We start from the raw sequence: 22,682 nt of genomic DNA on the forward strand, positions 1-22,682 counted from the left end.
ATATTTGAACCTGCCTTAGATGTCGTAGACATTTACCTTATTGTCACATCAAACTGACAAACTACAGCCCAGGGCTTTAAGGAACAATGTGATACATCCTTCAGTGAAGTAAGTGATGTGTGTGTGCCATCACAAGGCACACACATGAGCAATAATGCTATGGGAGTATACTAATGTAAAAACAGTTGTATCAACCTGCACATTGACTGATTGAAATCATGGATGTATTGCCAATAGTGTGGCCAGGCATAGCTTCCATGGTATACCATTATTTGTCCAGGGAGGGATAAGGGCAATAGCATAGAAAATGTCTCAACACAGAAACACTTGCTCTGTGGTGCAAGGATGTATTTGTTGGTGTAGGTTACTGAGTGATGTGCCAGTGAAGGAGCAGATGCAGGGCAGCCCCACGCTGTCAGTGAGAAGCGGCAGGCCTGTGGAACAGAATCTGCACATGTGTGTGGTAATAGACATAGTATAGGGTAGATGTGATACACAAGGAACTGGGAAGTGCTGGTAGTCTGGATCGCCTGTATGGTCAAGCTCCCTCACATGGCCTTGGCCAATGACACAAAGGGGCCAATAGAATAACATAGGTGCAGCACCAATTGCATCAATACAGTTCTTGTGGCACTCAGTGCACCCCTTACCCCTGCCATGTGTGTGCCTAATGAGAATTAAGGCACAGCATGATGCAGGTAGGGTCCAAATGCATCTATTTATGTGTAGATAAATGATGTACTCAGCATGAGTTGCAACAAATCCTCACGACCCCTGCTGAGTATATTGGGAGCTCATCTCATACATTTTCATCTCCCCATAGCACACCTGCTCTCAGCAGCCATGTGGAGTGCGGGTATAATTTTACTAAGGTATTTCTCATCTTACTCAGTGGCTTATACATATGCCACCCAAACAGGTTTTGGGACCCCCTTCCATACATGATGCTTGGCGCAGGCCTCATTTGGTGTTGCTCATTACCGAGTTGCCCTATGCATGCATCACAACACTTTGTAATGGTTGTGCAAGGAAAATGGTACATCTTGCCAGCATCAGCTTCATCATTGTACATTTGACTTGCAGGCCTAAGGTGACACTGGGACTCATCATATAGGTAGCATACGACATGTCAACATCCACAAGCATTACCTGCAGCACTCAACCGTATCTGCAACTGTCATGCACATGCAAAAGTAAGGACTTTGTATGAAAATGTGAGACTTACCAACTCCTCCAACAATATCAATTCCCAGATGATCGCGCAGATCCTGCTCCTTGTAACCAGGTCTGCTCATCGATGTTTGAGTTGGTGGCCGTTTCTACCACTGCTGATGATCCTTGTGAGGTGGTGAAGCTCCTTGCCTCACCGCAGCTGCAGTGCCTTTGTGGGGTAGTCAAGGATTACACAGCCATCCAGTTGCAGCAACAAAGGGAGGTAGTGCTGAACAAGCCAGATGAACGCCCCCAGCTCAACGACAGAGATCCACGGCATCCTCCCTTTCCCAGACATGCTGCAAATGCAGTTCACCTAAAACAAAAAAATAAAGAAAACTTCACCCCTAACCCAACTACCCCAACAACTATTCTACCCCAGAAAAACACCCCACAATTGTTGAGACGGGGTTACTCACCTGAAAAGCAGGATGTCTGTAGAGGCGATTGTATGCCCACTGACCTCCTGGAACACCTCTCGGCATATCCTGGAGGACACAGACACCCAGGCAGGTGTCCCGAAAGGAAAGAGGCAGTGGAAGAGAAAGAGACAAAACATTGCCACGTCTTGTCGGTCCAGCCAGGCACCCTGTATCTTCGGGGGGAAGGTCGTTGTTGACAGAGTGATAGTGGAGTTAGTGCACTCAACTTCCTTGAAACTGAATCTCTCTTTCTGATATGGGCACGGGAGCGGTAGAAGAACACCGGGATGCCCGAGCACTTTTCTTGGATAATAATAACTGTTGGCACAATTACTAACACTGCATTACCAAAAACCCAAACTGAGTACCATAACAATAAGTACTGCGACACTAGGGCTGGCTTCATAGAGATTCACTGTTGCACACTACAATTAGAACTGTGGTCATACTTATCATGCACAAGAAAGACAGACAAGGGCATTAATTATATCACACATAACTTTCCTGCATGCATAGGGTTAAACTAAAAGGAACAAAAACAATCCAAGAAATACAAATGTCCACTCTGGGTTCAAACCTGAAACACAGGCATGAATGACACAATTCAAATCCAAGAGGTATACTATTAGAGGAAGAAAAGTCACGTAAATGCTCTTTTAAAACTGCACTGTCACTTTTTGTAGTACTTGAGCTCAAACATATTTCCTGAAGAACATTTAGGCAAGTAACTACAATAATAATGTAGAATGTTCAGAAATGCACTTGTTTCTTCAAGATAATCACTCTGCCAAAATACAAGGTCTGAAACACACCAGCTGTTCTAGGAAAGCGCGGTGCTCAAAGAACAAACTCCCTGGAGAATACTAGTCACTTAGCTGCAGTCTTTTCTGGAGTGCTGGAGGAATGCCTGGTGTCAGCTGGTACAGGAAGGAAGAAAATAATTGCCTCAAATGTCCTGAATACGAGGATGACAGCAGGGGCTGGAATGCCAAATCAGATGCTGAGATCAGGAAGCAAAACAAAGCCAAGCAGGGAGGCATGCTTCAATTCACTATTTATAGCCAATCAGGAAAGCAATTGAGTTTCCACATGTGGATGAGTCACCACACCCAATTAGAAGCACATGTCTACACCTGCTCACATTAGCAAACAAACATTGGTAAATCAAGCATTGATAAAACCAATTGTGTAACACAGCACATTATGTTTACTTAGAAACATGAAGATTTAACCAAGAACAGAGATATGATTTAACCCCAATCCCTAGGGATGCTGACAGATGGCACCTTGAGAATTCCTGACAACAATATAAAGACAAAAACAGTACAATTACACTGCAAAAGACAAGTTTCAAGACAACTAAGGATAGCACCTACAAGCCACAGCACAGGAAACACTGCAAACACTCCAAGATCCACCAATCCACCTATAACACCAGCTCCACACACCCTCACTCAGTGACAGAAAATAAGACTGTGAAGTGAAAGTGAAATCACTGCACCATGTCTTGAGGCAGGATGTCCTGTTCCATCACTTCCTGGGTGTGTGCATCACGTTTCCAGTCATGCGTTATTTTTTTGATGCATTAGGGTCATGCGTTGTTGTTCTCACCATTAGCATGAAAAGGCCTGTGGACGTGCAATAGATGCTCAGGGGCTAGGCGTCTTTCAGCTTAGGGCTATTGTATGGTATATGCATGAACATTTTTGACACATAACGGTCATGCATGGATTATACACCATGGTGTGTTCAGAGGCGTGTGTTTGTGTAATTACCGCTCAGGGACCAGGTGTCATTTTGCAAATGTTGCAATGTGTAGTTGATGAGTTTGCATCATACATTTTTGATGCATGACAAAATTGCATGGACTTTTGCATTGTAGGCCTTGAGAGTACCCCGATTAACTTAACATGTTACATGGGCTGTGCAACAATGTTGTATATGTGTTATGGTAACATACTGAATGTCCAGTACTGTCATTGCAGTGACAATGGTATGTTGAATCTATAGTTTTGTTTATGAGTCTGCTGCATGTGATTACTCATACCTTGTGCATATGTTGCTACACTGTGTCCGCATACATGTTGGCACATGTGTGCTTTGTGTCTACACATGTGTATGTATACTAATTTGTGGGTGGACTACCTTGCTATGTCTGAGATACAAACGTACACATACCTCCAATACAATATGTATGGTGGCCTATGTCCAACACATGGTTAAGGGTGACAACCATGAGAGTTTCTACTCACATTTTTCAGTGGACTGCATTGATGTCTTGTAAACCCTGCCAATTTGAGTGTGCATGTGTGTCCACTCTGTGGTGTGATGTTGGGTTTTATTTCATGTTGCTCTGCTATACAGGTGCCGTTTGGTCCCCCATACATCTTAGTTGCAGGAGATGTTATGTACACATGTTTTGGTGAAGATTGGTATATGTTGTGTGTGTATAGACATGTGTTTTGAAATTTCCGTAACATATGACTACAGTGCTATGTTCATGGGACATGAAACCTCAAATTACTATCTTCCTACATGGACACATGTTGGCATTTGACAAATGCATGCGTTGTCACATCAGTGCCACCTATGTTTCGTTATATCGAAACACATGTGAAGGTCATTTCTCACAGTCACTGATCTTGTGATACCTAGGCCATTACTATTGTGCTAGGTTGCCTTTTGCTCAGAATCCATACACATTACCATGCCTGAAGTGGTACATGTGTGCTGTCATATGTGGCATATGTGTGCATGCCATCAACTAGGCACTCACATTTGTCCACATCGTGTTTGTTATGACTGTCACAAACAATGTCATACCACTGTGTAACAGTGTTGCAGTCTGGCGTAGATGGCAATCTACTCATCATCACAACGGTGTGAGTTTGTATGGCAACACAAACCCATGGTTACATGTGAAGGGGCAAGTTAATGGAGCTCCATTTTACTCAACCCCCTGTGCACATGCATCAGGCCCCTGACAATGTAATATGTTAATGTAGTGTGAGCAGTGGTGTGTGGCTTTATTGATCAGGGACCTAGCCTCTTCATGATTGCTACTCAACAGAATTATACACACTCCCCAGCATACAGACACATGCACAATTGTGGACATACAGACCAGGATATGCATTTTCCTCTGTTCTACTTGATGTCAGCTTTCCCCTCTCATATACAGTGCTCGAGTGCTTGCACATGTGGCATTAGTTGATGTCCTTAGTTCTTTCCTTCGGCAGCTTGTTGGGCTTGTATATCTGTTGTGACTTCAATATTGAAACTTGCCAGGGTACAGATGGTGCTGTCTGTCACAGCCTCCTGTCATGGTGGCATGTGATGGGCAAATATCATAGTATGCTTCTGCCCAACATGACTGGGTTAGGTACTGACCTACCCACCCGCTCTGTACATATGTGAAATGTTGCAATGCAGACATTACTGTGTTGTACAGTCAGTGTTGGTCTATGTGTGTCCTTTCTCCATGTATTCCTGCACTACTGGTAAGGCATGTGTTGTCACCTACATTGCTCCCATTCTGTAGGCTGCTTGCACTTTGTACACATCTTCTACAGCAACATTGTCTGGTCATAAATGGACATAATGCAACATGTGACTTGTGTAATTGGAAGATGTACACATCTCCTTCTACTGGCTACTTGATAGTTATGGTTCCATTGAAAGGATTCATGAGATGTCATGAGTTCTACACACACATAAAATTAGTCCTGCCACACACGTGCGTTGTCTCCATTTCACCTCCTTGTTGTACTTGCAAGTATCTGTGCGTGTCTCAAAGCTGTCCATCCACAACCTCCATTCAACATGGGTATTCATTTCTTTCCGCATGCCACAACTTAGGTAACTCTCTTCATGACTGAATGATATTGAGGTGTGAAATCATCTCAATGCTGTACAGTTCATTTTCCAATTGATACATCTATGGCTAGGTCTACTCCTACTTAATTGGTGTTGTGTCTCAAAGACATTTTTCAACAATTCTGAACACAGGAGCACATCCCACACCCGATTGCGATGTTGGAGGCCACAACATGTATGGAACAATTTGTTACTGTTGCTATCATGCACTTGTTCTGTCATGTGAGTGACAATGAGTGTACGTGTTGCTTTGTGTTGTGTGATATAGTTATATACAGCATACTAGGTATACATGCTGACATATTAAGGATTGTTGATACTGCCAAACCTTTTGCTACCTAGGACATAGACCCATACATCAGTCTTCACATGTTTGACTGGATTTGCTCTAGGCATGTGTAAAGACAGCAGATTTGTGTGACAAGTGTGCACCTCAAGTACATAGTGAGTATTAGACACTCTTCCTACATTTGACCCACATAAAATATGATGGTGCATTGTCCCAGTAAATCCATGGATCCTGACTATGGGGGTCATTACAACATTGGCGGTAAAAGCCACTTACCGCCGTGCAGAAGACCGCCAATACACCGTTGCTGCAGCGGAATTCTGCCACAGCTATTATGACCCACATCTCGGAATCCGCCGAAATTCAGACACCCACACAAGTCCGCCACACCAAAGGTCAGTGATAAACTGGTGAAAACAAAACCTCCACCGTCACGCCAACAGAAACACGCCCATACTATTACGACCCATGAATCCACGCGGCGGTCTTTCAACCGCGGTATTCCATAGGCGGTACACACCGCTGCACTCAAAATACACACACACTTCTACAAAACACTGCCACACTGGACAATTCGAAATACACACACCTGATACACATACACACACCACTCCCAAACACCCATTACAATATAAAACACCCACCCACAAACCCCCACGACAAAAAATTCCGAATGAAGGCCAGAGAGAGACACCACCATCCACAAACTAGCATCCACAGGCACTCAACACCATCACCCACACAACTTCCACGCACCTCACACAACACACCACTACATATCACCACACTTATCACCACACACACCACCCCACACATCACCCACACCACCCCATGGCACGGCAAAGACACCCCAGATTTTCGGAGGAGGAGCTCAGGGTTATGGTGAAGGAAATCATACGGGTAAAGCCACAGCTATTTGGATCACAGGTGCAGCACACCTCTATAGCTAGGAAGATGGAGTTATGGCGAAGAATAGTCGACAGGGTCAACGCAGTGGGACAGCACCCAAGAAATCGGGAGGACATCAGGAAGAGGTGGAACGACCTACGGGGGAAGGTGCGTTCAGTGGTCTCCAGGCACAACATTGCGATTCAGCGGACTGGCGGCGGACCCCCACCTCCTCCCCCACAACTAACAACATGGGAGGAGCAGGTCTTGACCATCATGCATCCTGAGGGCCTCGGAGGAGTCGGTGGAGGAATGGACACTGGTAAGTCAAATCTTAACTATCATATCCCCCACCCTACCTGCATGCTATCACACAGCCCCACCCTCACCCCCTCTCCTATCACTCCAGCGCCTCACAAATGTACTAATAACACAAACCACCCATCCCAACACCAAGCCCTGCATGACACAGCAAAGCATGGACACCCATCACTAAAGCATGCCCACTGCACATATCCATAACAACCCCTAACCATCATCGCACAAGCCACCACACAGGAATGCTAGCACTGGGGTACACGCTCACCCACCCATTGCACACCATGACACACAGATGCAATAATCATGCTTTTATACCCCTGCAGGACCACTACCCAACGTCACCAGACAGGAGGGTCCAGACATCTCTATCCCACCCACAGAAGAGGCCCACAGTGATGACAGCAGCTCTGGCCAACTGGATCCAGATGACCAGACCGGACCATCGTGGGCCTCGGGACAGTCGGTTCCCCTCGCACAGGCACAGCCCAACACTGACCTTCCACCCTCTGGTAACACCAGCACAGCACCCACCCGGCGGGCCCATACCTCCGTACCCAGGACACGTCAATCAGCTGTGTGTCCACCACTACAGGGAACCCAGGATAACCCACCACCCCAACAACAACAGGGACCTGGGGGCAGTGGTAGTGGGCACACGGTCCAGGGGACGGAGGCACAGGAACACAGGGGAACTGGGAGGGCTGCTGTGCGACAGGGGGCGGACAGGCCAAGGGAACCCACTCTCCATGAGGCCCTTTCCTCCATCATGGGAGCATACCACCACTCCCAGGAGACGACGGCTACGGTCCTGGCCAAGTTTCAGGAGACCCAGCGCATGCAGGACGAACAGTATTTGGGGTTCAGGGAGGAGCTCAGAACCATCAGCTCCGCCCTGGGCACCATCGTAGGGGGGCTGAAGGACATACAAAAGACCATGAGGGACACCGTGGCACTCCAAGGGGCCCCTGACACTAGCCTGGACGATGAACTGCCCACCACCTCCGCCGGCACTAGTGGACAGGAGGCCCCGCCACAGGACCACCACACCAGCACCCCACCACCTGCAGACGGAGAACCACCCCGCAAGCGGTCCCTGAGATCCAGGAACAGGACAGAGCAAGATGGCAAGACCCCCGCCAGGAAATGAGACCACCCTGATTGTCATCCCACTGTCCCACTTTGTTACCCTGTCCTGATTGGAACTGTCCCAGCTCCACTTCCTATGCCCATATGGGCAGTGCACCTGTGAGACTAATAGACTGGACTCTGCCATGGACATTCATCCACCATCACCCATCACCATTTTGCCACCCCCTCCAATAATTAGCACTTCAATAAACACCCTTGAACCACAAAACAATCTGGAGTCAGTCTGTGATTTTGAAAATGTGTATTATCTATGACAATGACAAAATCTGTTCGAAAATGTAATGTCAACATACCTATGTCACACATCACAAGCCCATGAAGGATGCAAGCAGATGACACACGTTGGTAACCACACCTGTGAAACCGTAATGGAAATGTACCACTCATTTAGCAAATACTGCTTCAAATTTACAGACAGGATAGAGGTAGAAGTGTGAAAGTAAATGTAATAGTAAAAGACATTGTTCTCACCTGTGTGTCACTGGAAATATTGCTGTATGACAGAGTCCCTGTTATCAATGTCTTCTTCCTCTGCTTCCTCCTCATCATTGTCCACAGGCTCCACAGCTGGCCCAACACCGTCATCTGGACCATCCTCCTGCAGAAAAGGCACCTGGCGTCGCAAAGCAAGATTGTGAAGCATAGCGCAGGCGATGATGATCTGGCACACCTTCCTTGGTGAGTAGGATAGGGAACAATCTGTCATATGGAGGCACCTGAACCTGGCCTTCAGGAGGCCGAAGGTCCTTTCTATCACCCTCCTAGTCCGCCCATGTGCCTCATTATAGCGTTCCTCTGCCCTGGTCCTGGGATTCCTCACTGGGATCAATAGCCATGACAGGTTGGGGTAACCAGAGTCCCCTAATAGCCACACACGGTGCCTCTGGAGTTGACCCATCACATACAGGATGCTGCTATTCTGCAGGATGTAGGCGTCATGCAATGAGCCGTGGAACATAGCATTTACCTGGGAGATGTACTTGTCTGCAGATATTTGTGCCCCACTATTGCTCCTGGTGTGTTGACTGCAGCCAACTACAGGTCATTCTTACGTATACATTACTGTACATTTGTATTGCAGTGTTAAAAGCTTGTTAAACAAATATAGTTCAATCATTTGACAGACTCCATGCTTGTATTTATTCAAATGGTGTTTATTTAAGTGCTAATGAGTAGAGGGAGATGTGCAATGGGCTGGGGTGATGGTGGAGGATAGAGTCCAGCCTATTTGTATCACAGGTGCATTGTCCAAGGGGGCATAGGAAGTGGAGCAATGGCAGTTCAAGGTGGACAGGGTGACAGAGTTTGACACAAGGGTGACAATCAGGAGAGTCTTATTTCCTAACGGGGGTCTTGGCAATATTCTCTGGCTTCTGCCTGGTTCACAGGGACCATTTGCGGTGGAGGTTCTTCTTCTGCAGGGGGTGGGGTGCTGGTGGCCTGTTGTTCCTGTGACAGGACCTCCTGTCCACTAGCGGCAGCGGAGGTGGAAGGGTGTTCATCGGTTTGGCTAGTGTCAGGGGCCAGCTGGTGTTCCACTGCCTCCCTTATGGTCTTGGCCATGTCTGCCAGCACCCCTGCAATGGTGACCAGGGTGGTGTTGATGTCCTTAAAGGCCTCCCTGACCCCAGGTACTGTCCCTCCTGCAACTTGTCCAGTATCTGGCCCATCATTTCCTAGGAATGGTGGTATGCTTCCAGGATGTTGGTGAGTGCCTCCTGTGGAGTCGGTTCCCTGGGCCTGTCCTCCCCCTGTCGCACAGCAGTCCTCCTTGCATCCCCGCTGTCCTTTGCCTCTGCCCCCTGAGCCCTATGTCCACTGACCACAGGTCCCTGATCGTCCTGTGTTTGTGTTGTGGCCTGGGTTCCCTGTAGTGGTGGAGACACTGCTGATTGACGTATCCTGGGGACAGAGGTATGGGCCCATTGGGTGGGTACTGTGCTGGTGTTTCCTGAGGGGGGAGGCTCTGTGGTGGTATGGGTCTGGGTTACCAACTGTCCGGAGATCCCTGATGGGCCAGGTTGGTCATCCAGATCCAGTCATCCAGAGCTGCTGTCATCACTGTGGGCCTCTTCTGGGGGTGGACTGGATATTGCTGGCACCTGCTCTCCGGTGACGTTGGGTGGGGGACCTGTGGGTGTGGGGATGTAAATGCAGTCTTATTCTTTCTATGTGTGTCATCTTGTGTATGGGTGTGTTGCCCTCTATGGTTGTTATTGCCCTGGCAGCTTTACCTTGTGTGAGTAGTTATTTTGTGGGCTAGGTGATTCTCACTGGTGTGCATGATTTAGTGATGGGTCCCCATGCAGGTCTGTGATGGGGGTACGTGCATTGGTGTTACATGCAGGTCTTGGTATTGGGAGGGGTGGGTTGTGATGGTAGGGTGTGTGTGAGTTGGTGGAGTGATGGGAGTTTGGGTAAGTGTTGGGGTTTGTGATGGCATGCAGATAGGTGGGGTGATAGTAATAGATATTTGACTTACCATAGTCAAGTCCTCCTCCTACCCCTGCCAGACCCTCAGGATGCATGATTGCCAAGACTTGCTCCTCCCATGTTGTTAGCTGTGGGGGAGGAAGTGGGGGTTCACTGCCAGTCCTCTGTACAGATATTTGGGGCCTGATTCTGACCCCGGCGGTAAGGAACCGCCGGGGCCAGGGTCGGCGGGAGCACCGCCAACAGGCTGGCGGTGCCCCGCAGGGCATTCTGACCGCGGCGGTTTTGCCGCGGTCAGAAGTGGAAAACCGGCGGTCTCCCGCCGGTTTTACGCTGCCCATTAGAATCCTCCATGGCGGCGCAGCTCGCTGCGCCGTCATGGGGATTCTGACAGCCCATACCGTCATCCTGTTCCTGGCGGTTCTCCCGCCAGGAACAGGATGGCGGTATCGGTTGTCGTGGGGCCCCTGGGGGCCCCTGCAGTGCCCATGCCAATGGCATGGGCACTGCAGGGGCCCCCATAAGAGGGCCCCACAAGGAATTTCACTGTCTGCATTGCAGACAGTGAAATTCGCGACGGGTGCAACTGCAACTTCCCCTATGTCGTAGGTGCAGTACTCACCGTTGTCTTCGGCGCCGCCGTTGCTGATGTTCGTAGAGGAGCAGGAAGACAAGCGCAGGTAGTATTTGGAGTTCCGGCTCCATGGTGCCCTCCTTCCTCGTGGAGTGTGTTAAGGTGAGCGTTTTCCCATTGCAAAAGCTGTTTCCACCGAGTTTTTATCCACGATGTATCCGCCCCGGAAAAGGTGGCGGATCGGCTTGTTGTAATACTGTGGGCGGTACTTTGTCTCCCGCCTGTCTGTTGGCGGTGACCGCCGCGCTGCTTGTCTGTACCGCCGTGGCGGTCGGAGTGTTAAAGTGGCTATCTATGTTGGCGGTTTCCGCCACGGTCATAATTCCCTTTTTTTTCCCGCCACCCTGTTTGCGTTATTACCGCCACTTTAACACCGTCCGCCAGGGTTGTAATGACCCCCTATGTGTCATGTGTTTGGATAGTGATCCTGCACCATACCTGATTATTTAGTCAGGCAACCCATTGCGCACTCCACAGCCAATGTGTGTGTATCATACATAAGGTACAGTCCACCACGTGCCAGGGTTGTGCCCAATGGCAGTGCCAGGGCACAATCCCATGGATACACTGTACAGGCTTAGCATTGGACCATTGGTTACAATCCCTGAACATTTACTGAAGGACCACAGCTAGCAATGAGGTTCCACCCTTGACACACGTACCATGCGGGCAAAGCTACTATCATCATGAGTTGTGACAGTGTTCTGTTCCTACACAACTTAATATGCATTTATTGACAGTCCCTACCTTATGTGTGTGTGTCCCTTGCAAACATCCTATTATGCATGATGCAGTTGTGGTGAATGGGCTAGGTATTAGCACCTTGCCCCCTTGATGGAACAATATATGTAATGGTGATTGGATCTAGACCTTCAGGAGTCACATGGCCGCAAATTGCGTGTCACTGATATTTGAGATGGTGGCAGTAGACCCTCTAACATCACAAACAATGTTGCTACTATACTTGTCACTTTTGTGTTACTTACCTGCTCACTGAGGTTTGAGTCACATTCCAATGGTGTATGTAGTGGAGAATGAGTAGACCAAGGAGAATCAGGTGCAAAGTTATTTATTTGTGCTATTTACAATGTGATGTTTATAGCATAGTGTTATACTTTTCATCCTTGGCGTGGTCTCCCTTACCCTTTTGCCTCTGTTTGCCAGGTTGTTGATGTGTGCTGGACTCTGTTTTTGCTGTTTTTGTTACTTCGGGCACATTATCACTGCTAACCAGTGCTAAAGTGCAAGTGCTCCTATTCAAAATGTGTACGTAATTGGCTTATCCATGATTGGCATATTTGATTTACTAGTAAGTACCTAGTAAAGTGCACTAGAGGTGCCCAGGGCCTGTTAATCTAGTGGGCCTGTAACACTGGTTATGCCACCCACATTAGCAGCTCTGTAAACATGGCTCAGACCTGCCATTGCAGTGTCTGTGTGTGCAATTTTAAACTGTAAAATTCGACTTAGCAAGTGTACACACTTGCCAAGCCTAAACCTTCCCTTTTCTTACATGTAAGACACCCCTAAGGTAGGCCCTAGGTAGCCCCAAGGGCAGGGTGCAGTGTATGGTTAAGGTAGGACATATAGGCCCTCATTATGACCCTGGCGGTTGCCGGTAATTTGGGGAAAGGTACTGCCAACAGGCTGGTGGTAACTTTTCCCAAATTATGACATTGGCGGTTGGCTCAAGCCAAACCTCCAATGTACCACCCCGTCCACCAGGGTGGTAATGGGCGCTGGACTGGAGACTTCGGTCTCCAGCCAAGCGGCGGTCAAAATCCCACCCTCAGGATTATGACCCCGCATACGCCATGGTTTTTGTGGCAAGCGTACTGCCATGAAAACCATGGAGGTAGGCACTATAAGTGGCAGGGAATTCCTTCCGGAGTGAGAAATCCACGCACAGTCCGCCGTGCGGGAAAAGATCGACACGACTCCGATCTGTGGCTGAAAAATTAATGCGCCACCGGTTTCGCAGCTGAAAATCGACACTCGCCGGCAACGCGACCGGAAGATCGATGCCTGGAGCTGGGGAAACAAAGCGCAGCATTCCTGACGGAGGCTGGTGAGATCGCAAACCACGCTGTGTGGTTTTTGGACCATCGTGCGGCTGAATTTCTGCGCATACACCGCTAGGTGTGTAAAAACAACGCAAGGCCCTGAGAGTGCTGGTTGGATCGACGCATCGCTCTCCTGAGGAGAGAAGAAACGACGCATGACAACCCAACTAAAGGAGAAATGGCACAAGGTATCGCTTTTGAGTGAAACTGACGCATCGCAAGCCCTTTTTGATGCACAGTCACCCGTGCGGGGTTATTTTTGATGCACCCAAGGTACATTTTCACGCTAACAGTGTTAGCATTGTGTTTAAAATTACATGAAGACTCTTTTTGGTTTTTAATTGATGACTTGTGTACTGTGTATTTTTGTCATTTTGGTCTTGCTTTCTTTAGATAAATGTTTTCTATTTTTCTAAACCTGTGTTGTGTCAGTTTGTAGTGTTTTCATTAAGTTACTGTGTGTGATGGTACAAATACTTAACACCTAGCACTCTGAAGTTAAGCCTACTGCTCGTGCCAAGCTACCAAGGGGGTAAGCAGGGGTTAGCTGAGGGTGATTCTCTTTTACCCTGACAAGAGTGAGGGTCCTTGCTTGGACAGGGGATAACCTGACTGCCAACCAAAGACCCCATTTCTAACATATAGTAACTATGTGTAGGAGTTCTACAAACTCCTGCAGCAGTGTTCTGTTGTTCCTTATCAATATTATCTGCTCCATCATCATCCTCCTATTCGTTGGGGAAATCATCCTGTTCATACAAGGGGATATTTCTTCTGACACAACTGTTGTGCAGGATTGCACATGCCAGAATTATCTTGCAAACAGGCGGTGGAACATACAAGAGGTTTCCTCCTGTCAGGGTCCGGCACATGAACCTGTATTTCAGGAGCCCAAGTTTCCTCTCCACCACATTGGGAGTATTCCTGTGTTCCTCACTGTAGGCTCACTCTTCCAGCATTGTGGGATTCACAAATGGGGTCATCACCCACGGCTATATGCCGTACCCTTGAGCAGCTGCAAAGAATATAGAGAAGATGTGTTGCTAAGTGTTGATAGTGGCTTGGAACATACAATGGCAGTTGTACTTTTTAGTTGGAGTGGTGAGACAGACTTGCTTGTGGTATAGTGTATGTTCCTGTTCATTGGACTGTGTTGATGGACATGGCAATCTTGGGTAGTGGCTCAAGGGCCTGGGAATATTTATGTTGATCCCAAAATGATGGTTTGAAGCAGTGTTCTATTGTTAGATGGAATCTACCACCTCCTAGAACCACAATTGTGTATTGTTGAAATGCCATAGCTGCCCTACAAAACCAGACTCTGCTGCCATGTATCATGTGGCACTACGCATGCAGTGGTACACTTTGTGACCCGTTGTGGCCGATGATGGTTGTGCCAGCCATCAAGTGATCGAGAGTGTGTATCACACATTAGTAGGATGATGTCATTCGGTGCAGTAGTATCTCCTAGGTTCAAATACTTGATTTCTGACAGACCCTTTCTACATGTGCACAGTGCAGGCTTTGGGAGGGGACACAGCTATTTTTCACAGGGGTCCCTTAGTATGGGACATGTAAGGTCAGGTATGTCCTCTATACTCCTACCAAGTCCTACTATGACATCCATGATTGTTAGAGTTTTTTCACAGTCTCAGCAACATGGTGGGTCATTTCTGGTATTTGCAACAGACATGGGCCCTCATTACAGCCCTGGCTGTCGGTGTTAAAGCGGCAGAAATAACACCAACAGGCTGGCCGAAAAACAAAAGGAATCACGACCATGGTGGAAACCACCAACATAGACAGCCACTTTAACACTCAGACTGCCACGGCGGTACAAACAAACACCGTGGCGGTAACCGCCAACAGACAGGCGGAGGACAAAGTACTACCCACTGTATTTCAACATGCCTATCCGCCACCTTTTCCGGGGTGGAACCAACGCTATCAAAAGCACGGTGGAAACAGTACACAGAAGGGAAAACACTCACCTCTCAACACCCAACGAGGAACCAGGACGCCATGGAGCCCGAACTACAGGTGTTACCAATGCTGCTCTTCCTCCTGCTCTATCAGGAGCAGGACAGACGCCGTCGACAACCACGGTGAGTAGTGCACCTACAACACAGGGGAGGGGTATAGGGAAAAGAGAGTGACACACACACGCAACACGCAATACCCCCACCCCCACCCTCACCAACAGCAACATACACACAAATACATGCAGCAACATTACATATACACCCCATCACCCCATGGAAGAATACAAGGACAAAAGGAAATGATTGTAACGGTTGTAATCATGAAACATCTGATAGTCAAAGTTCAAAATTCAGTATATACAAATATGTACACCAACTACGCAAGTCTGGATAGTGTACCAATCATTGTCCGTGGACCAATGGTCCCAAAATACATGGGTGAAGCCCACACAAGATACCTGACTGGAAACGGAGAGAACACTGCTGGGGCATCAGATAGAAAATAAACAGGCACCTCAGGGGGAAGGGGAGGGGGGCACCTCACCAGATGAACGCATGACGCCACTGCTACATGAGGGGGCTCCATGCCCATTGCTGTATCCTGGGGAGTGCAAAGCCACAGTCTCTTAAGGGTCTCCAGTGGGCGGTTTGCCCAATACTTTATCCTGGGGAGTGCAAACCCACAGTCTCTCAAGTGGATAACAGTCTCCACTGGTTCTGGAGGGGGCCTGGTGCCCAGGGTGCTTCATCCTGCCAAGGACTGAGGTAGTGGATGTCATTCTCCACTGGTTCTGGAGGGGGCATTGTGCCTAGAGTGCTTCATCCTGCCAAGGTCTGAGGTAGTGGGTGTCATTCTCCACTGGTTCAGGAGGGGGCCTGGTGCCCAGAGTGCTTCATCCTGCCAAGGACTGAGGTAGTGGATGTCATTCTCCACTGGTTCTGGAGGGGGCATTGTGCCCAGAGTGTTTCATCCTGCGAAGGACTGAGGTAGTGGATGTAATTCTCCACTGGTTCTGGAGGGGGCCTGGTGCCCAGAGTGCTTCATCCTGCCAAGGACTGAGGCAGTGGATGTCATTCTCCACTGGTTCTGGAGGGGGCATGGTGCCCAGAGTGCTACATGTGCAGTGTGGCCGGTACAATTCCCTCACCTGGGTGTGTGTGCCACAAGATTGTTGAGGAACAGGTGGCATGATACGCCATGGAGGCAGCGACATACCCCACACTGCTGCGGCTTCGCCTTCCACCTGCAGGTGCAAACAGTGATGGAAATCATGCCTCATGGAAGCTGGCCAGGGTCCAGGAACTCTCCTCCAGCCTCGACGACTGACCACTGGGGATGATAGCCATGTCAGCGGTGGTGCCACTGTACAAGCACGTTGCGGGCTGGTGGCGGTGCTTGCGGCGGTGTCTGTGGCAGCGGTGCTGGCGGTGGTGCATGGGTCAGCACTTGCTGAGGGACACAGCAGGACGTCTCAAGCAGCCTCGGACGGCTGCCCACTGGGGAAGAGGCTGGGGACTGTCGTTGAGGCTGTAGACGTGCCGGTTGCTGTGCAGGTGGCTGTGCAGGTGGCAGTGCAGGTTGCGGTGCAGGTGGTGGTGCAGGTGGCGGTGCTGTCGTCGTGGACAGAAGTGGTGACACTGGTCCCTCAGTCGGTGCCACTGTGCCCTGTCCTGTGGCTGGTAGGTGCGACTTCTCCCTCCGGGATGTGGGCACCTTTTTCACCTTGGCAGGTGGCGGAATGTCCTTGCCCTTGCTACGTGGCACACTGGCAGCCATGATGGGTGGCGCACTAGATGACCCCGCAGTTGCTGGCACCACTGTGCCTGGGGATTTGGTGACTGAGATGCTGGGCTGGGACCTGGAAAGCCTGGCCCTAGGGGAAGGACGGGGGGAGGTCAAGGGAAGAGGTCAAGGGTTGCCAGGAAACGTTTTTTGGACACACTGGGATGGGAAGATGGAGAGGGTTTGGGAGTGGAGGAAGAGGTAGTGGTTGTAGGAGGTGTACGTCTGCTGAATTTGGGTGAAGGTGCATGGGCCGGAGGCTGTTGTGAGGTGGATGGCTGATGGGCGGATGGGTGGGTGTGTGCCTGTGTTTGTGTAGTTTGTGAGGAGGGCTCACAGACACACTGGGAGAGGACACAGGGGATGTGTGAATGGTAGTGGGGGTGGTGATTGCACGTGAGCGGTGTGTGGTGATGGGTGTGCTGGTGATGGATATAGTGGCTGAGGATGTAGTGCATGCAGGTGTGAGTGGAGACGAGACAGGGAGGGAGGAGGAGGACGTGGAGGAGGGGGACACAGTGGAGGCAGTGGATGCTACTGTGTCTGCATGGGGATGGTGCTTGTGTGAGTGCCTGTGGGATGTGTGGTGCTTCTGTTTTCCTGAGCCACTTTTGTGTGTTGATGTGCGTGCATGCTGGTCTGATGGTGAGCTTGGGATAGGCTGAGGTACAGGGGATTGGGTCTGGGTAGTGGAAGTTGGAGGGGGTAGGCAGGACACAGGGACAATGGCTGCCATCAGTGCTGAGGCCAGAGCCTGAAATGCTCTCTGTTGGGCCGCCTGCCCAGAATGAATGCCCTCCAGGTATGCATTTGTTTGTTGCAAATGCCTCTCAACACCCTGGATGGCATTCAAAATGGTAGATTGCCCAACAGTGAGGGATCTCAGGAGGTCATTAGCCTCCTCACTGAGGGCAGCAGGGCTGACTGGGGCAGGGCCTGAGGTGCCTGGGGCGAAGGAGATGCCCACCCTCCTGGGTGAGCGGGCACGGGACACATGCTGAGGGGCTGCTGGGAGGGCGGTGCTGGTAGGGGGGGTGGCGGCTGTACCTGTTTATGTGGTGAGCACAGAGGTGCCTGCCACCGCAAGGGAACTCCCATCAGAGGTGGAGTCGCTGTCACTGGTGTATGCTCCTGTCTCCGCCTTGGAGCTCCCTTCTCCCTCCGTCCCACTGGTGGCTTCAGACTCCGTTGCTTCTCCCTCCAGGGCCAAGTGGGTTGCAGCTCCCTCCTGCTCTGGTGCCAATGTTCCTCCGCCTGATGATGCTAATGTACACAAGAACAGGGAGACAACAAAAATTGGGGGGAAGGCAGAAGAAAAACATGTTCATTGCATGCAACACCACTACCGTTGGCGGACACAACACACAGGGAGCAGCCCTCAGCACTACACAATGGAACAACAGTTCCTAGAAAATTCACATGACCATGGGGCACGAGGCCTAAGCCCAATTGCTGCATACCTGGAAGTCACAGGAGCCTGACTAGGTGTAGATGGCTCTTACCACTAGTGGGGTTAGGGTGCCACATAGCCTGCCTCAAAAGGGACCTTGCCTACCAAGTTTGCCCTGGCCTAGGGGAACAGACTGCCCACCTCCCCCACCCAGACACCTCATAATGCACGCAGTCAGCTGAATGAGAGTGTACTCACCCCCTTGTGGCTGCTGTGATGCTCTCAAGCGCCCATCCAACTCCGGATAGGCCACCGCCAGGATCCGCGACATTAGGGGGGTCATGGTGCCACCTTGGGAGGCCATCCCCAGCTGGGCCTCCGCCGTCTTCTTGCTCCAGCGGCGCAGGTCCTCCCATCTTTTACGGCAGTGTGTGCTCCATCTGTGGGAGACCCCCAGGGTCCGGACGTCCTTGGCGATGGCACGCAAAATACCCTACTTCTGGTGGGCGCTGACCTAGAGGAATGGTACAGGGGGAAAGGAAATTACTCACTCGTCCAGACCGTCATACTCATTGCCCACCAGTTCCCACCCATGCCCTGACACACATACTCTCACCATCCGCACATGCAGGCCTCAGCCCCCCTCCATGTATCTTCCATCCACACCACTCAAAGCAGACATTGCCCATGCAGAATGCTCACAGTGTACTCACCTGTTTGTCTGCAGGACCGTACAGTTGTGTGTACTGGGGGAGGACCCCATCCACTAGTTTCTCCGACTCCTCTGAAGTGAAGGCAGGGGCCCTTTCCTCAGACACTGTAGCCATTGTCGCTTCCAGACACAGGTCACAGCAGCACTTGCAGTGTAGGTCCTCTCCTGTTGAAGGTCAGGTATCAAGTGAGTCAACAGACAGAAAATGGCGGTCACGTCCACAGCAGTGCGTACCGTCACCGCCGGCGTACATCGTCATTGGCTCCTGGGACACATAGGGCCCAATGGTAACCAATGCAGAATTGTGCCGCGTTCTTCGACCGCCTACCGCGACGGCGTACAACGCCAGCGCAGTTACCTCATTTCCCCTTTCCCCACCTTACAGGTCAGGCAGCCCTCATTTCAGGGGGCCAAATGGGATGGATGAAAACTGCGTCATACCTATCTAGGCCGGGAATACAGACAGGTACCAGCACATTGCGGATTACAAACGTTTCTGCAAATAACACATTGTGATACCTCAGTGTTGGATGACTCTCTACTCGCTGTTCTCCTCCATAGGGCACGTCTGCTGGGGCAGGTGATGAGATGGCGGCATCCTCCGGTGTACAGACCCCTGGTGGACCTGTCGACAATGGAAGAGAGACACATCATAATCACATACAGACTTGATCCTGCAACAATCCAGGAACTGTGTGCCCAGTTGGAGCCAGACCTGATGTCAGCTATCCACCATCCCAGAGGAATCCCCCCTCTAGTGCAGGTCCTGTCTGTACGCCATTTCCTGGCAAGTGGGTCTTTTGAAACAGCAATGGCCATGGCATCAGGGATGTCCCAGCCAATGTTCTCTAACGTGTTGTCCAGAGTGTTATCTGCCCTGCTGAAACACATGCGCAGCTACATCGTTTTCCCTCAGGTGGAGGATTTGCCCACAGTGAAAGGTGACTTTTATGCCCTGGGACATATCCCCAACATCATTGGTGCCATTGATGGTACACATGTGGCATTTGTACCCCCCGCAGGAATGAACAGGTGTACAGAAACCGGAAAAGCTACCATTCGATGAATGTGCAGATGGTGTGTTTGGCAGACCAGTGCATCTCCCACGTGGATGCCAAATATCCTGGCTCAGTGCATGACACTTACACTTTGAGGAATAGCATCATCCCTTATCTGATGGGGCAACTCCTGAGGCACCGTGTGTGGCTAATAGGTGAGCCCAAGGTCCCAATACAGTTGACATAGGTGTCTTGGTATGGGGTTGTCCCTAAGGGTTAGTGTGTGTTTAACAGTTGCCCATCGACATTTGCAGTTGACTCTGGTTACCCCAACCTGTCATGGCTACTGACCCCTGTGAGGAATCCCAGCACAAGGGCAGAGGAACGCTACAATGAGGCACATGGGCGAACTAGGAGGATAATAGAACGCACCTTCGGCCTTCTGATGGCCAGATTCCAGATTCCAGTGCCTCCATCTGACATGTGGTTCCCTATACTACTCACCGAAGAAGGTGTGCCAGATATTCGTGGCCTGCTGTATGCTGCACAATCCGGCTTTGCAACACCAGGTGCCTTTTCTGCAGGAGGATGGGTCAGCTGGTGGTCTTGTGGCAGCTGTGGAGCCTGTGGACAGTGAAGAAGAGGAGGCAGAAGAAGAGAATATCAACAACCGAAACAACATCATCATGCAGTGCTTCCAATGAGACACAGGTAAGAAGATGTCACTGCTTCCCACATCTCATACTATTGTTGGAGCTAGCATAAGTCTGTCATTTTCACTCAGTGTACGGACACTTACTTGTCACTTTGACTTTCCATTTCACAGATTTGGGTCCCACTTTGTGCCCTCTGCTAAGTTTACTGCTGGCCTACAGCTGTGTTACATTGGTATGTGAACAAGTAAATTGACATTGCTATATTCCATAGATATTGCAATTACACATTTGTGAAAGCACAGACTGACTCCAGATTGTTTTGTCATTGAAGTGTGTTTATTCCTGTGCAAATAAGTGGAGGGGGTTGTAAAATGGGCTGGGGTGATGGTGGAGGTATGTCCATGGCAGAGTCCAGTCTATTTGTTTCACAGGTGCATTGTCCAAAGGGGCATAGGAAGTGGAGCAATGGCAGTTTAAGGTGGACAGGGTGACATAGTGGGACAGAAGGGTGACATTCAGTGGGGTCTTATTTCCTGGCAGGGGTCTTGGCAATGTTCTCTGTCTTGTTCCTGGATCTCAGGGACCGTTTGCGGGGTGGTTCTCCATCTGCAGGGGGTGGGGTGCTGGTGGCCTGTTGTTCTTGTGGCGGTGCCCCCTGTCCACTAGTTCTGGCGAAGGTTGAGGGCTGTTCATCGTCCAGGCTAGTGTCAGGGGCCTGTTGGTGTGCCACTGTGTCCCTCCTGGTGTTAAGAAGGTCTGCCAGCACCCCTGCAATGGTGACCAGGGTGGTGTTGATGGACTTCAAGTCCTCCCTGATCCCCAGGTAGTGTTCCTCCTGCAGCCGCTGGGTCTCCTGAAACTTGGCCAGTACCGTGCCCATGGTCTCCTGGGAATGGTGGTAAGCTCCCATGATGTTGGAGAGTGCCTCGTGGAGAGTGGGTTCCCTGGGCCTGTCCTGCCCCTGGCGCACAGCAGTCCTCCCAGCTTCCCTGTTATCTTGTGCCTCTGTCCCCTGAACCGTGTGCCCACTGCCACTGCCCCCAGGTCCCTGATCGTCCTGTGTTAGTGGGGTTGCCTGGGTTCCCTGTGGTGGTGGACACACTGCTGATTGACGTGTCCTCGGGACAGAGGGACGGACCCGCTGTGTGTGTGCTGGGGAGGTGTTTCCTGAGGGGGTAGGTTCAGTGGTGGTTTGTGACTGTGTCAGGGGAACCGACTGTCCCGAGGTCCCTGATGGGCCGGGCTGGTCATCTTGATCCAGGCGTGCAGAGCTGCTGTTGTCACTGTGGGCCTCTTCTGTGGGGGGACTGGATATGTCTGGCACCTCCTGTCTGCTGACGTTGGGTAGGGGTCCTTTTGGGGTGTAAATGCATAGTTATTGTATGTGTGTGTGCCATCTTGTGCAATGGGTGAGTGACCCTCTACTCCTGTGCTTGCTTTATTGGCTTGGTCCTTGTATGATTGGTGATTTTGGGGCATGAGTGAGTCTCTCTACTGGACATGCTTTGTTGATGGGTGTCCATGCATTGGTGTTACATGCAGAGCTTGGTTTTGGGATGTGTGGGTTGTGTTAGTGGGGTATCTGTGGGTTGTTAGGGTGATGGGTGTGAGGGTAAGGGTGGTGGTATGTTATGGCATGCAGGTAGGGGGTGATAGTAATGGAGAGTTGACTTACGAGTCCAGTCCTCCTGCTACTCCTGCGACGCCCTCAGGATACATGATCGCCAAGACTTGCTCCTCCCATGTTGTTAGTTGTTGGGGAGGAGGTTGGGGTCTACCGTGAGTCCTCTGTACAGCAATCTGGTGTCTGAATATCACGGAACGTACCTTCCCCCGTAGGTCGTTCCAACTCTTCCTGATGTCATCCCGTGTTC

The sequence above is a fragment of the Pleurodeles waltl genome, chromosome 10, assembly GCF_031143425.1.
Source record: "Pleurodeles waltl isolate 20211129_DDA chromosome 10, aPleWal1.hap1.20221129, whole genome shotgun sequence".
Lineage (NCBI taxonomy): Eukaryota > Metazoa > Chordata > Amphibia > Caudata > Salamandridae > Pleurodeles > Pleurodeles waltl.